We start from the raw sequence: 16,007 nt of genomic DNA, 5'->3' as shown, positions 1-16,007 counted from the left end.
CGAAGGGAGAAGGCTGGAATTAGGTTTTGTTTCCTGGACAAGGAGAATGTGTATGTGTCAGAGGCCCATGAGATGATAGCCCGATCAACCTGGACTTGATGGTGTGAAACTAGAAGCTGTAACTAAATAATGGGCATCAGTAAAGATTTTACTCGGAGCAAGTGCATTAAAGTGCAAAATGAAACAACAAGGAACAGGGATAAGATGATTAAACAGAGTCTAATGTTACTTATCACAAGAACATAACAAGTAGGAGTAGGAGTAAGACATAAAACCCCACAAGTCTGCTCCGACATTGAAGAGAATCGGCTGATCTTTGAAATCAACTCCCCATTACATCTGATTTACATATCCCTGGATTCCTAAAGAGTTCAAAAATCTATCGAATTCATCCTTTGACTAAACTCACCAACTGAGCATCCATAACTCTCTGGGGTAGAGAATTCCAAAGATTCACGAAGGGTTTATTGATGAAATGACATACTTTATTCACAGTGCTAAGCCTGCCCACCATTTGATTTCAAATATCACCTACCTTGGAATATTTAGTTCCCAACCATGGTCACCATGTAACCACATCTCTGTAACCACATCTCTGTAATGACAAATAGATTGAATCCATTTCTCTCTATTTGTGCCATTAATTTGTCCACCTTGTTACCAGCACTTCATGCATTCACAAAAAAGCCTTCAACTTGAACATTTCACCATGTTCTGTGAATTGACCTTATTTGCCGATGCACCATTACTGTTAAACTCTCTGTCTCTTACTGACACACTCTGTATACCATTACCCCCATTGCTACTCTGCTCTTTGTCCTTGACTTTTCTAGCAGAATTTAAAGTGTTCCCCTCACCTAAACCTTCACTTGAACTCAACCTTTGCTCTTTAGTGCAGAGCTTGTGTCCATTGTCTCATCCTCACAAATGTGGCAAGAGTAATTACACAAACACAATATCATATCAATATATGTCTGTGAGCTGCAATGCATTTGCTCAGAAACTCAAAGCATACTTTACTGAACAATTGAAAAATCTGTTTATATAGTGTCCTTCATCACCTCAAGACATCCCAAAACACATCCAAAAAGGCAGCACTCTTCACTACTGCATTAGAGAGCCAGCCTGGATTATTGTGCTCAAACTGGACTTCCAATCTGACCTAGAAATGGGGGATGTGCCAGAGGATTGGAGAGTGGTAAATGTGACACATTTATTCAGGAAGGGTTATAAGGACAGTCCTAGCAACTACAGGTCAGTTAGTTTAACATCAGTGGTGATAAGTTTTTAGAAACAATAATTGGGAAAAAAGCAACAGACCCTTGGAAAGGTTTGACTAAATTATGGATAGTCAGCACAGATTTGTAAAATGAAGATCATGCTTGACTAATCTCATTCAATGTTTTGATGAAGTAATTGAGTAGGTTGATGAAGGCAATGTGGTGGATATTGTCTACATGGATTTTAAGAAATGTGTTTGATAAAGTATTGCAAATAAAAACTGGTTAACAAAACAGAGGCTCATGGAATGGAAGGGTTAGTATTGAATTGGATTAATAAAAATGGCTAAAGGATAGAATGGAGATAGTAAGTCATAGTAAATGATTGTTTTTCTGACTGGAGAATATTAGACAGTGGTGTTCCTCATGTGTCACTACGAGGATCACTCTTTCCTTTTTTGTTATATATAAATGACTTTGATCTTGGAATCCAGAGTAGAATTTTAAAATTTGCCCAAGATACCGAACTTGGAGTAATGGCAATCAGTGAGGATCACACAAACCCCTGCAACAGGACAGAGATAGGCTAACAGAATGGGCAGACAAGTGGCAGGTGGAATTTAATATAGACAAGTGTGAGGTAATGTATTTTTGTAGAAGGTATAGGGTGAGATAATGCAGACTTAATGGTGCAGTTCTAAAGAGTGTGCAGGAACATAGGGCCGGGGGGTGAATGTGCATCGATGTTTGAAGGTGGCGGGGTATTTTGAGAGAGTGGTGAGAAAAGCATTTGGAAACATGGGCTTCAGAAATACAGGCATAGAGTACAAATGCAGGAAGTTATACTGAACCTTTATAAAGCTCTGTTTATGCCCCAACTAGAGAACTACATCCAGTTCCAGTCAGCACACTTCAGGAAGGATGTGAGGGTCCTTCAGAGTCTGCAGAGGAGATTTACCAGAATGATTCCAGGGACTGGGGATTTCAGTTACAAGGTTAGGTTGGAGAAGCTGGGGTTATTCTCCATGGAGCATCGGAGATTGAGGGAGAATTGATAGAGATGTACAAGATTATGACACGCTTAGATAAGATAGACCAGGATAATCTTCACCCATTAACTGATGGTAAAAGGATTATGGGACATGGATTGAAGATTTTGGACAAGAGATGAAGGTGAGTGTGAGGAATGACACAGGAATATAAGAACATAGGAAACAGGTGCAGGATTAAGCCATTCGGCCCCTCCAGCCTACTCCACCATTCAACTGGATCATGGCTGATCTAACTCAATGACATTTTCCCGCAGTATCCCCATATCCCTTGTTAACTTTAATACCTAGAAATCTATTCACCTCTGTCTTGAATATACTCAATGACTGAGCCTGCACAGGCCTCTGGTACAGAGAATTCCAAAGATTCACCACCCTCTGAGTGAAAACATTCCTTGTCATCTCAGTCCTAAATGATCTACCTCTATTTCTGAGACTTTTTCCCTGTTTCTAGATCCCCCAGTCAAGGGAAACATCCTCCCTGCATCTACCCTGTCGAGCCCTGAAAGAAATGTACATTCCCCAATCAGATTACCTCTCATTCTTCTAAACTCTAGAGAATATAGGCCCAGTCTCCTCAATCTCTCTTCATAGGACAATCACATCATCCTTCATTGTTCTCCCTCTATGGCAACTATATCCTTCCTTTGGTAAAGAGACCAAAACTGTACACAATACTCCAGATACGGTCTCACCAAGGCTCTATACTATTGCAACAAGACTTCTTTACTCCAAAAGTCAAATCCTCTTGCAATAAAGGCCAACATACCAGGCTGAACCTTTCCAGCTTGACACTGAGATCGAAGGCGTGCTTCAAAAATGACCTGACACATGCACAAGATGTGTGTCACGGAGCCACTGTGATATTTCATGCTGCAGCTTATTTATATGTCCGGGTGGATCGCCCACTCCCGATGACGTAGAGGGGGCGGGCGTTCCGTCCCCGGCAATGTTGCCCAACGCCACCTCGCGGGTACCGGCACCATTTTAAAGGTCCGCAGGCCTTTCCAAAGCATTTACATTTTTAAAGTGACAATTAAAAAAAAAAATTATATTTAAAATGTTATTCAAAGTTCCAATCCCCTCTCCCACCCCCATCCCCAATGACTAATTAGGTTATCATTTTCCCTCTCCCCACAAAAAACCTTTCTTCTGATCCTGACCTTTACCCTACAAATGTAATTGACTTTGACCTTCAACCCCTTCCCACCATCCGCTCAACCAACAACAAGAGTTATCCTCACTCCCCACCTCCTGCCCTGAAAATTTCACTCCACCCCCTGCCTCTCCCCCACCAGTGTTCCACCTCTGAACGGAGAGCTGAAGGCACTGGAGTTCTGGCAACTGGCTGGAATATCGGTGTGGGATGGCTGCCGGGAGGAGTTCATTAATTATGCATTAATTAACATTGATTTAAATATTAAAATAACGTTTCTGTCACTGAGGGTCAGGAGGGACCGCCATGAGGCCTCGGTCCTGCCAGTAATATGGGGCTGGACCTTCCCAGTGTTGAGGCCCGTTGCGGGCCTCTCCTGGAGGTATTTTCCAGGTTCCCCCACCACAACTCCTGACCTCGGCGGGGGCTGGTAAATCCAGCTCAACATTTGTGTTTCTAATTGCTTCCTGCCAGCATGTTAGCTTTCAGTGACGTATAAACAAGGACACCCAGGTTCCTTTGGACATCAACACTTCCCAATCTCTCACCATTTAAGAAACACTCTTCATTTCTGTGTTTTTTGTTTCCTCCCAAAGTGGATATCTTCACATTTTACCACAATATCATCCATTTTAACACAGAGAGTTGTAATGACCTGCATCTTGATGCCCATGAACGTGGTGTAAGCTGAGACAAACAATGATTTCAAAATGATATTGGATGGGAACTTGAAGGAAATAAACTTGCAAGACTACGGGAATCGAGCAGCAGAGTGGGAATGACTGGATTGATCCGTGGAGTGCTGGCATGGACTATATGGGCCGAAAGGCATCCTTCTATGCTACAAATGACTCTGCATAATATTTTAGCTGATCAACCTGACTGCAAGCTGACAACTGCCCATCCCTGTGTGATTGATGTGGAGAATTCATTCCAGATTTTTGGAATGTGTAGTCCCTATCAATTAGTCTATGGATAAAATCCCAAAATGTCGTCTTTTCTGTATGATAGTCTTGTCGACCAAGAATTACACAATTAAAACACAATTATTTTTTGTTACACAATTATTCTTCACATTTCAATACTTTACATTCAGGGAGATGGTTTTAATCAATGCTGGTGTGTGGAAGAGCATTCAAACCACACTGAGGCATTGTTTATGAACATCTGAGACAGACTTCAGTTCAGGAGATTTAGTATTGTGAAATCCTTTGGCCTCCTTATCTCGAGAGACAATGGATACGCGCCTGGAGGTGGTCAGTGGTTTGTGAAGCAGTGCCTGGAGTGGCTATAAAGGCCAATTCGAGAGTGACAGACTCTTCCACTGGCGCTGCAAATACAATTTGTTTGTCGGGGCTGTTGCACAGTTGGTTCTCCCCTTGCGCTGCTGACTTTTTTCCTGCCAACTGCTAAGTCTCTTCGACTCGCCACACTTTAGCCCCGCCTTTATGACTGCCCGCCAGCTCTGGCGATCACTGGCAACTCACTCCCACGACTTGTGATCAATGTCACAGAACTTCATGACGCGTTTGCAGACGTCTTTAAAGCGGAGACATGGACAACCGTTGGGTCTGGTACCAGTGACGAGCTCGCTGTACAATGTGTCCTTGGGGATCCTGCCATCTTCCATGTGGCTCACATGGCCAAGCCATCTCAGGTGCCACTGCCTTAGTAGGGTGTATATGCTGGGGATGTTGGCCGCCTTGAGGACTTCTGTGTTGGAGATACGGTCCTGCCACCTGATGCCAAGTATTCTCCGGAGGCAGTGAAGATAGAATGAATTGAGACGTAGCTCTTGGCTGACGTACATTGTCCAGGCCTCGCTGCCGTAGAGCAAGGTACTGAGGACACATGCTTGATACACATGGACTTTGGTGTTCTGTGTCAGTGCGCCATTTTCCCACACTCTCTTGGCCAGTCTGGACATAGCAGTGGAAGTCTTTCCCATGCGCTTGTTTAATTCTTCATCGAGAGACAGGTTACTGGTGATAGTTGAGCCTAAGTAGGTGAACTCTTGAACCACTTCCAGAGTGTGGTCGCCGATATTGGTGGATGGGGCATTTCTGACATCCTGTCCCATGATGTCCGTTTTCTTGAGGCTGATGGTTAGGCCAAATTCATTGCAGGCAGCTGCAAACCGTTCGATGTATCTCTTCACACACTCTTCAGTGTGAGATGTTAATGCAGCATCGTCAGCAAAGAGGAGTTACCTGATGAGGACTTTCCGTACTTTGGACTTCGCTCTTAGACGGGCAAGGTTGAACAACCCACCACCTGATCTTGTGTGTAGGAAAATTCCTTCTTCTGAAGACTTGAACGCATGTGAGAGCAGCAGGGAGAAGAAAATCCCAAACAGTGTAGGTGCGAGAACACAGCCCTGTTTCACGCCACTCAGGATAAGAAAGGGGTCTGATGAGGAGCCACCATGTTGAATAGTGCCTTTCATATTGTCATGGAATGAGGTGATGATACTTAGTAGCTTTGGTGGGCATCCAATCTTTTCTAAAATTTTGAAGAGACCACGTCTGCTGACGAGGTCGAAGGCTTTGGTGAGATCAATGAAAGCAACGTAGAGGGGCTGACAGAAAGAGTTTAGTGAGCTAGGTAGCCTGTGGGTGAAATGTTCATTAGAGGGTAATTGTTCAGAATTTTGGCGGAGACGTTGGGAGTGTGAATAGAGAAAGGTTTCCGTGTGATAACAGCGTATCATGTTAAGCCAGTAAGTTTTTTGAAGATCTTGGATGCTCTGTTTCCTTATCTCTGTGCAACCCAGATTATATTTGACCAAATCCACTTGTTATCCGGAGTCTTACCATGCTGCAGAGCCATTTCACATCCTATGATCACACAGAGAGTGAGGACGTAGATCTGCTCATTGATTGGTTTTCTTCCCCTGAAATATAAATGGAGGACGGAGCTTGTTGTGAAGTACAGATGATCAGTTGCTGCAGGGAAGGTCTTTTACTATCTATGAAATCACTGCTTCACTCTTAGCCAGTGTAACTGTTTTTGCCTCAACTTATTATTGAAGGTTAAAGATCCCTGTGAAGTGCAGCCAACACTGAATATTGTGATCACACCCTCATGTCTGAGTCGCTGCCTGTTGCTGAGACAGGAAGAAATCCTTTTGTATTGCTGGTAATTCTAATTGTGGATGTAACTCAATGGTACAGTGCCTACTTTTCCTTTATTAGACCTTTGTTTAAAGCCTCAGTACAATTCGAATCATCGAATCTCAAAGCACAGAATGAGTCTATTCAGCTCATGGTGCCTCTGCTGAGACTTTGATAGATTAATGTAATTAATCTCACTTCCCAGCTGAACTGCCTTTGTCCTGTAAATGTTTAATTTTGAAATATATATATCCAATTCCCTGCTGAAATTTACTGTTGAATTGACTATCCCAGGCCTTTGAGGGAGTGTATTCCAGGGTTGGAACAATGGAGAATGGTGAGATGCTTAACTTTTATAATTCATTGGTTAGGCCTCAGCTGAAATAATTCTGGGCACCACACTTTAGGATAGATATGAAAGTCTGAGAGATTTACCAGAATTATACAAGACATGATCTCCTTCTGTTCTGTAGATGGACTCGGATTGCTGGGAAGGATAAGTGGAGGTTTCAAAGAGGTGTTAAATTTGATGAGAGTTTTTAAACAAAATCAGTGTGGTCTTGGTTCGACTGTATTCAGAGAATCCTGCATTGTTTTCATCTTCATAGCACAAAAGGTTTATAAAAACCTTGTGGGAAGTATGAAAAATGTTTCAAGAATGAAATCAGAACTAAGATGGTAAAACTTTCATAAAAGATTAGACAGGCTGGGACTCTTTTCTCTACAGAAGTTAGGTTTGAGAGGTGAGCAGTTGATGGGAGTTAAGGTTGATCAGGTAGACCTAGGGAAGATGTCTTCACTTGGGGAGCCAATTCAGGGCGGTACAGTGGCACAGTGGTTAGCCCTGCTGCCTCAGAGCTCCAGGAACCTGGGCTCGATTCTGGGTATTGCCTGTGTGGAGTTTGCATGTTCTCCCTGTGACCGTGTGGGTTTTCGCCGGGTGCTCTGGTTTCCTCCCACAGCCAAAGAATTGCAGGTGATAGGTAAATTGGCCATTGTAAATTGCCCCTAGTGTAGGTAGGTGGTGGGGAATATGGGATTACTGTAGGGTTACTATAAATGGGTGGTTGTTGGTCGGCACAGACTCGGTTAGCCGAAGGATCTGTTTCAGTGCTGTATCTCTAAATAAAATAAAACACTAGAATAATAAAATCAAAGAATTGTTACAACACAGAAGAAGTTTGTTCGACCAATCATCTTCAATCAGTGTCCTCTGGTTCTCGACCTTTCCATCAATGGGAACCATTTCTCTAACGGGAGGCAGTGGTGTACTGATAATATCACTGGACTAGTAACCCGGAGACCCAGGCTACTGATCTGGAGCCCTGGGTTTGAATCTCACCATGGCAGATGGTGAAATTTGAATTCAATTAATCTGTAATTAAGAAGCTTGTCTAATGTTGACAATGAAACCATAATCGATTGTTGTAAAAACACATGTGGCTCACTCATGTCCATTCGGGAATGAAATCTGCTGTCCTTACCTGGTCTACCTTATATGTACCAACAGCAGTGTGGTCTGAAATGGCCTAGCAAGTCACTCAGTTATATCAAGTCAAAACACAGTGTCAGAAAAGGAATGAAACTGTGTGGATCACCTGGCATCGACCTAGGCTCTGGAAACGACAATGGCAAGCCAGCCCTGCAGATCTTGCAAAGTCCTTCTTAGGAACATCTGGGGGCCCAAATTCAGAGAGCTTTCCTACAGGCTAGTCAGGCAACAGCCTTAAATAGCTGTACTTCCAGAATCATACCTTGCAGTTAATGTCCTAGACACCACCATCACCATCGCTGGACGCGTCCTGTCCCACTGGCAGGGCAGACACAGTGGTGGCACAGTGGTATACTGTTGGGAAGGAATGGTCCTGGGAGTACCCAACATTGACTCCGGACATCATGAAGGCAAACATGGGCAAGGAAACCTCCTGCTGATTACTATCTACCGTTCCCCCACCCCTGGCCTCGGCTGATGAATCAGTGCTTCTTCATGTTGAACATCAATCGGAAGAAGCACCAAGAGCACAGCATGTAGTCTGGGTGGGGGACTTCAATGTCCAGCACCAAGAGTGGCTCGGTAGCACCACTACTGAAAGAGATGGTCGAGTCCTAAAGCACATAACTGCTGAGAGAGAAAAACCTACTTGACATCATCCTCACCAATCTACCTGTTGCAGAAGCATCTGTTTGTAACAACAGTGGTAGGAGTGACCACCTGACAGTCCTCGTGGAGACAAAGTCCTGTCTTCACATTGAGGATACCCTCCATCGTGTTTTGTGGCACTACCACTATGCTGAATGTTGTTCTCTAACATTAGGTACTGAGTTTCCCCTATATCCCTGAGCATTACAATGGACTTTCTCATCTCCTGGCAAGGGTAGGGGTAGTTCCTTCAAGGGTAAAACACTAGTAACTCTTGGGGATTTTGACCTGTCCATTAATACATAGAGTAATTCCCTTCGAGGATATCGGCTGTACCGTGAGGACCTCTGCCCGTCCTACTACGCTCTTAACTGGGGGATGCTCCTTGGTACTGCACTTGCAGAGACCTATTAAACCCACCGATTTTCCATTTACCCTCCAGCATTCTAGCCTGGTGTCACCCACTTTGTTGTAGTGGGAGCACACCGGTCTCCAGGGTTTCTATTTGTGGATTTGGGGTGGACTCTTTGCACTCTCGTTTGTACTCCACTTTCCAGGTTTGTCTCTCTTTCTATCCCACTCTCCCTTCGTATCCTCCCACTGTTTTTGGGGGTGGCTTTGTAAGGATTCGCCTGAGTAGCCAGTCCTATGCGTGAGGACATAGCTATTGGCGACAAATGTTTACTCTCTAGCTGTGCGGACTCTCTGTTTCTCCAAGTGCACTCTCAGGTTGGACTGTAGGCAATGTTTGAATTCCTTAAGCAATATTCGCACACATAATTGATCATAGGTGTGCTGTATTTTTACAGATCGGGGCCACCGATTTGCTTTCACCTTTCAAATTCCTGACAACTCTGCTTTCAAGCTTTCCTGAATTGCTGATGATATGCTTCTGGGACCAACTCATAAGCTCGAAGGATGGCAACTTTGGTATTCTCGTAATTAGCAGACATTTCAGGGGACAGTATAGAATAGATCTCTTGAGCCTACCCAGTGAACTGGCCTTGAATTGTGAGGGCCCACATTTCACGTAGTTCTGCCACTTCCTTCTCAAAAGTAGCAAACAAGGATTCCACCTCACTGTCTTCAAATTTTGTTACAAACTTAGCCTCAAAACATTATTCTGGGTTAGGGAGATTTGGGTGGTTACCGGGTGATGAGAGATTTTCCCTGGTAGTCTCTCTCTCTCTCTCTCTCTCTGCTTCAGCCTTCAGCTCCATTTCCAATATTTGTAGCTGGAAAGTCATTTCTCTCTCTCTCTCTTCCTCTCTCTCTTTCTTTCTCTCTTTCCTCTTTCTCTCTCACCTTTTCTCTTTCCTGAAACTCCAGTTACAGCCTGAATGAGCCTGTTCCATTCTGGCCATGGGAGATGGGACAGTTTCAGGAGTTAATTCCTCATCTACCTGTTACGAAATGGGACTGTGTCCTAAGTGCTCAGCCAGCACTTTAAGGACCTCTGTTCATTTCACCTTGCTGGGTAGTTTCACTTGTATCTCCCTAGTTATAGTTTTCAACTACTCTGTACTCAGGTTTGCCAGAATTTCAGCAGTTACATCACCTTGCTCAAAAAACATCTTTGAATTAAAATGTGCCATTTTCTAATGTTAGAGTAAGAGGGTTTTGCTACGGTATTTTATGTGTCTTATAAATCTGTTCGGCGATCAGATTTTCTCCTTTTGGTTTCTAATTGTATCATTTTTAATTTCTGATTCACCTCGTTCCTTACAGTTGGTCTTTCGTGGATTTATTGCGGACTTGAGCTCCAAAGTTCCATGGTACAAACAGATAGTTAATCTTTTTCTTCTCTGAACAAATTTCCTTTTTATTCCCAATCGCCTGTCTGTAAATTGATCAGTGATTGAATGTCTTTCCCTCCCTTAAACCTTGGTAATAAATGACCTGGAACATTCTGCCTCCAAGGGTAGGAAGCAGAGGCAATGATTTCAAAAGGAAGTTGGATTGACACTTGAAGTACATAAACTTGCTGGGCTACGGGATCCAGCGGGTGAATGGGACTAATTGGATGACTCTACAGAGAGCCAGCATGGACTCGATGGGACAAATGGCCTCCTTCTGCATTGTAAATGATTCGATGATTCTGTATCTCTGTGTTACAAATGTGCCCAGGAATTCAGGAAATTCTTTGGGTCTCAAACATCAAATCTACAAAGTTATTGTCACTGCTGCTGTGCAGGATTAAAGGAAGGGATTGAACCAGAATGGTTTTAAATGATTACTGACAAATCAGGGCAAATGACAGCACTGACTCCTCTCCAAAATACTGCTCAAAACTTTCAGTTTTAAGGAGGGTGTGAAACAGAGTGTTAGAGGTTTAGGCAGGGAATTCCAGAACATGAGGCTCACATAAATATTGCATCATTTTCTCACGGTCCTGTTCTGACAACGCAGTCTTTTACAAAATTATACAGCAACATAAATAAAGTTATCAGAAAATATCATTATAATGGTCCAACGTGTTCTCAACTGTTTTCCCGAATACCAGCTGTACAATAGTCACAAATTAAATGCACACAGTGGGATTGTGTGTTTTCAGTTCTATATCAGCACTTCTAACCCAATAAATTAATCTATTACTAATGGGTTGGCAGGAGGTACATGATCTTCCAAATACTTTAGCATTTTATTTACAATGAATACATGGAGAAGCAGTCGGGAGTGATTTATTGGATAACAGTGTAGTTGGTAATATTTGGGGAATATTCTCTTGAAGCCAAAGCACATATTAACAATCAGAAACTGTGTGACAATGAATCCTAAATGGTGAAAGTAGACTCTGTCTTTGTCACTGGTTGGGAACAAACCACGGACCCTACGGGTATTTGCCGAACACACTAATCGATTGACTGACAGTGACTGCTGTTAGTATCTATCACAAGATAGACTAAACCAGGGTGTCAATGAGTTAAAACTTCAGGTTACTGTGACCAGAAAACCAGTGTCCATTATCAGGATTACCTGAACATAATAATGGGTGGGACATTCATTGTGGATACATGGAAACAGTCTGATACCACACATAGAAGACACATCCATGTCACTGACAACATGCTCTCCTACAACTGGTCTGGTCTCCCTTTGAGCCTTTCAGCACCTTGTCTGTTACTAACTATTCTGACTGTCCCACAGCTGAAGTTAGGTTTTAATTCATGATCCACAGTGATGAGAATCCTTTACATGGATCAGATCAGTTAATCTCAGAATAAATGTTCCAGAATCTTCCATCAGGGAAAGGTGCCTTGACCCCTCTAAACAATCAGACAGTTTACCTTCATTCTCCTCTGATTACATTTCTCAAAGTGGATCTAAAGATTCACAAACATGGTGACTGCACGCTCATTTCTGGTTCCCTTCGATTTTTCCCATTCCCAACTGGCAATATTTCCCAAATCTCATCGCAATCCTTCACATTGCAGAATGTCCAGGGATGAGGAAATTCAGTGATGTGGAGAGACTATAGAAACTGGGATTGTTCTCCTGACAGGAAAGAAACTGAAGTAGACGTTTAATAGAGTGTTGAATATTATGGGGTGGAGTTGGTTTGATAGAGCTGATCGGGAGAAACTGTTTCCACTGACAAGAAGCTCAGTAACCAGAGGAAACAGATTTAAGATCATTGATAAAAATGAAGTTGGGGGGAGGGGTGCGTGTGGTGGAGGTGATGAGGTTGTATTACTCAGCAAGTTGATATAATCTGGAATACACTCTCTGAAAGTGTGGTGGAAGCAGATTTAATAGTAACTTTCAAAAATATATTTAAAAATAAACAGGGCAGTGGGACTAATTAGATACCTCCATCAAAGAACAAGCACAGGCTCGATGGGTCAAATGGCCTCCCTGTGTGCTGGTTGGTTCTATGTTTGACAGCAGCTCCTACCTGAGGGAAGTGTTTTCCCATCTCTCCCATGTTTCTATCATTACCTGAACAGCAGTAACCTTGGCCAGGACACTGGAAGTGTAACTGGAGAAAGTCATTCGAACTCAATGGGATTTTCAACAATAATCGAGGCAGTATGCAGAATTTCAATGATGTTAAACACAGTCTAAAACATGTATTTAACAAGGATAAAATCTGATGTCCTGTAGGGAAGAATGACTGCCGTCCTTACTCAGTCTGGAGGAAATGTCATTCCAGACCCACAGTTTAATCTTAACTGCTCTCTGAAATGACCTCGCAAGGCAATTATACTGTGGATTCTGGAAATCTGAAATCAAAACAGAAAATGCTGGAAATACTCAGCAGGTTTAGCAGCATCTGTGGAGAGAAACAGAGTTAACGTTTCAGTTCTGTGACCTTTTATCAGAATGGATGAAAGGAACAGATCTGATGAAAGGTCACAACATGAAATATTAACTCTGTTTCTCCCCACAGATGCTGCCAGACCTGCTGAGTGTTTCCAGCACTTTGTGTTTTCATTATCACAAGTCACTCAGTTGTATTGAACCATTATACTATGGAGAATAAGAATAAAACAGAACGGATCACACAGCATTGACTTGGGCACCAGATACAATGACAAGACACCCTGTCGACCGAGTCGAACCTGCAACTCCTCATCACTAACATCTGGAGACTTGTTCCAAAATTTGGAAAGCTGTCCCATCGACAAGTTAAGAAACAGGATGGTATATAGCAAATGTTGTCCCCTTGTTCAAGAAGTGGAGTAGAGACAGCCCTGGTAATTATAGACCTGTGAGCCTTACTTCGGTTATGGGTAAAATGTTGGAAAAGGTTATAAGAGACAGGATTTATAATCATCTTGAAAAGGATAAGTTCATGAGCGATAGTCAGCACGGTTTTGTGACGGGTAGGTCGTGCCTCACAAACCTTATTGAGTTTTTCGAGAAGGTGACCAAACAGGTGGATGAGGGTAAAGCAGTGGATGTGGTGTATATGGATTTCAGTAAGGCGTTTGATAAGGTTTCCCACGGTAGGCTATTGCAGAAAATACGGAAGTATGGGGTTGAAGGTGATTTCGTGCTTTGGATCAGAAATTGGCTAGCTGAAAGAAGACAGAGGGTGGTGGTTGATGGCAAATGTTCATCCTGGAGTTTAGTTACCAGTGGTGTACCGCAAGGATCTGTTTTGGGGCCACTGCTGTTTGTCATTTTTATAAATGACCTGGAAGAGGGTGTAGAAGGGTGGGTTAGTAAATTTGCGGATGACACTAAGGTCGGTGGAGTTGTGGATAGTGCTGAAGGATGTTGTAGGGTACAGAGGGACATAGATAGGCTGCAGAGCTGGGCTGAGAGATGGCAAATGGAGTTTAATGCGGAAAAGTGTGAGGTGATTCACTTTGGAAGGAGTAACAGGGATGCAGAGTACTGGGCTAATGGGAAGATTCTTGGTAGTGTAGATGAACAGAGAGATCTTGGTGTCCAGGTACATAAATCCCTGAAAGTTGCGACCCAGGTTAATAGGGCTGTTAAGAAGGCATATGGTGTGTTAGCTTTTATTAGTCGGGGGATCGAGTTTCGGAGCCACGAGGTCATGCTGCAGCTGTACAAAACTCTGGTGAGACCGCACCTGGAGTATTGTGTGCAGTTCTGGTCACCGCATTATAGGAAGGATGTGGAAGCTATGGAAAGGGTGCAGAGGAGATTTACTAGGATGTTGCCTGGTATGGAGGGAAGGTCTTACGAGGAAAGGCTGAGGGACTTGAGGTTGTTTTCGTTGGAGAGAAGGAGGAGGAGAGGTGACTTAATAGAGACATATAAGATAATCAGAGGGTTAGATAGGGTGGATAGTGAGAGTCTTTTTCCTCGGATGGTGATGGCAAACACGAGGGGACATAGCTTTAAGTTGAGGGGTGATAGATATAGGACAGATGTCAGAGGTAGTTTCTTTACTCAGAGAGTAATAGGGGCGTGGAACACCCTGCCTGCAGCAGTAGTAGACTCGCCAAAATTAAGGGCATTTAAGTGGTCATTGGATAGACATATGGATGAAAATGGAATAGTGTAGGTCAGATGGATTCACAGGTCGGCGCAACATCGAGGGCCGAAGGGCCTGTACTGCGCTGTAATGTTCTAATTCTAATTCTAATTCTCAGATGGACAAGCAGTCAGTCCCACACTGTTATAAATATGTTTGTGGGTATATGTGTGCTATTTCTCATTCTATTTCTGTGTGACTGTGTTATGTGTAAATGTATTTGTCTGTCATTTAAAAGTAACATTTTGAGAAATAAACACATCCCCAATAAATAAATAAATAAATATTACTGATAACATGGAAATAAATTTGTCAGCAATAGGATGATGACATGCAGTTACATCTAAACCAATCAGAAGAGCATCTGAAGAGCAAAAATCTGCAGGGCTATGGGGCGTGTGACTGTCTGCACTGTTGTTGCAGAGCACAAGCACTGACACAATGGGCCGAATGGCCTCCTTCTGCTCTCTAACCATTCTTTGATTCTATAAGTTAGTGTCCAATATGGATAGACTCAATGATATACAGATTTATGCAGATATTGTTGCAGTGTTTCCTGGTTATAGAGAGATTAGGTTTTGGTGTTATCACCAGGTTCAGTTTCTCTTCATAAAATTGAATTAGCTAACACAGTTGCTAAGTTATGTAAACGAATTTCATTCGAATACTTCTTGCCGCATATGCGAAGTGGGGCAGAGTAGTGACAAGTGCCCCTTTGATTGAACATGCCCAGTAGTAGCAGAGCACCTGTGTGTATATACACATTACCTTCTGCAAGAAGATAAATATTATTCTGCTGAAGTGTAAAAGAAGGAGAAGATACAATAACCCATCTCACTTTCCAGCAATTCCATAAAAGACCATGTGAAGTCCACTGTGTCGATTGGTCTCTGAGGAGGACTTGCTAGAGTTGCTTCTCAGCGCCACCTGAAGATAACTTTTCAGGGGGATCTCGGTGGCCTGTTTGCGTGTGCTCAGAGGTTGGACTGTGTGCCAGCTTTGGTGCAGTGTCTCTTGTCTGTTTTCTTCATGGTTGGGCAAGTGATATGCCTGGGTGTGTTTTTTTGTCTGGAACAGAGCTCTGATCCAAAAATACCTTTTTATTTTTTCAGTTAACCAGTTATACATATGTATGTGTTTGAGTGTGAGATGCTAAGGTAGAAAGGGGACTTTAAAATTTAGTGATGTAACTTTAAAAAAATTAATCTGTGTGCTTGTGTTTTACTTCATTGCTGGTTAAGAGATGTATTCTACTAAACTGATAATGTTGTTGTTCGGTAAAGAAACCTGGTTAGTGTGTTCAGTCTGGGAAAAATAGTTATATGATTGTCGATATTAAGAAATGGGAAAACTTTAAATAAAACGTTGTGACTTGT

This window comes from Heterodontus francisci, chromosome 29 (genome assembly GCF_036365525.1).
Source record: "Heterodontus francisci isolate sHetFra1 chromosome 29, sHetFra1.hap1, whole genome shotgun sequence".
NCBI classification, from domain to species: domain Eukaryota; kingdom Metazoa; phylum Chordata; class Chondrichthyes; order Heterodontiformes; family Heterodontidae; genus Heterodontus; species Heterodontus francisci.
Note: the sequence above shows the minus strand (reverse complement) of the source record.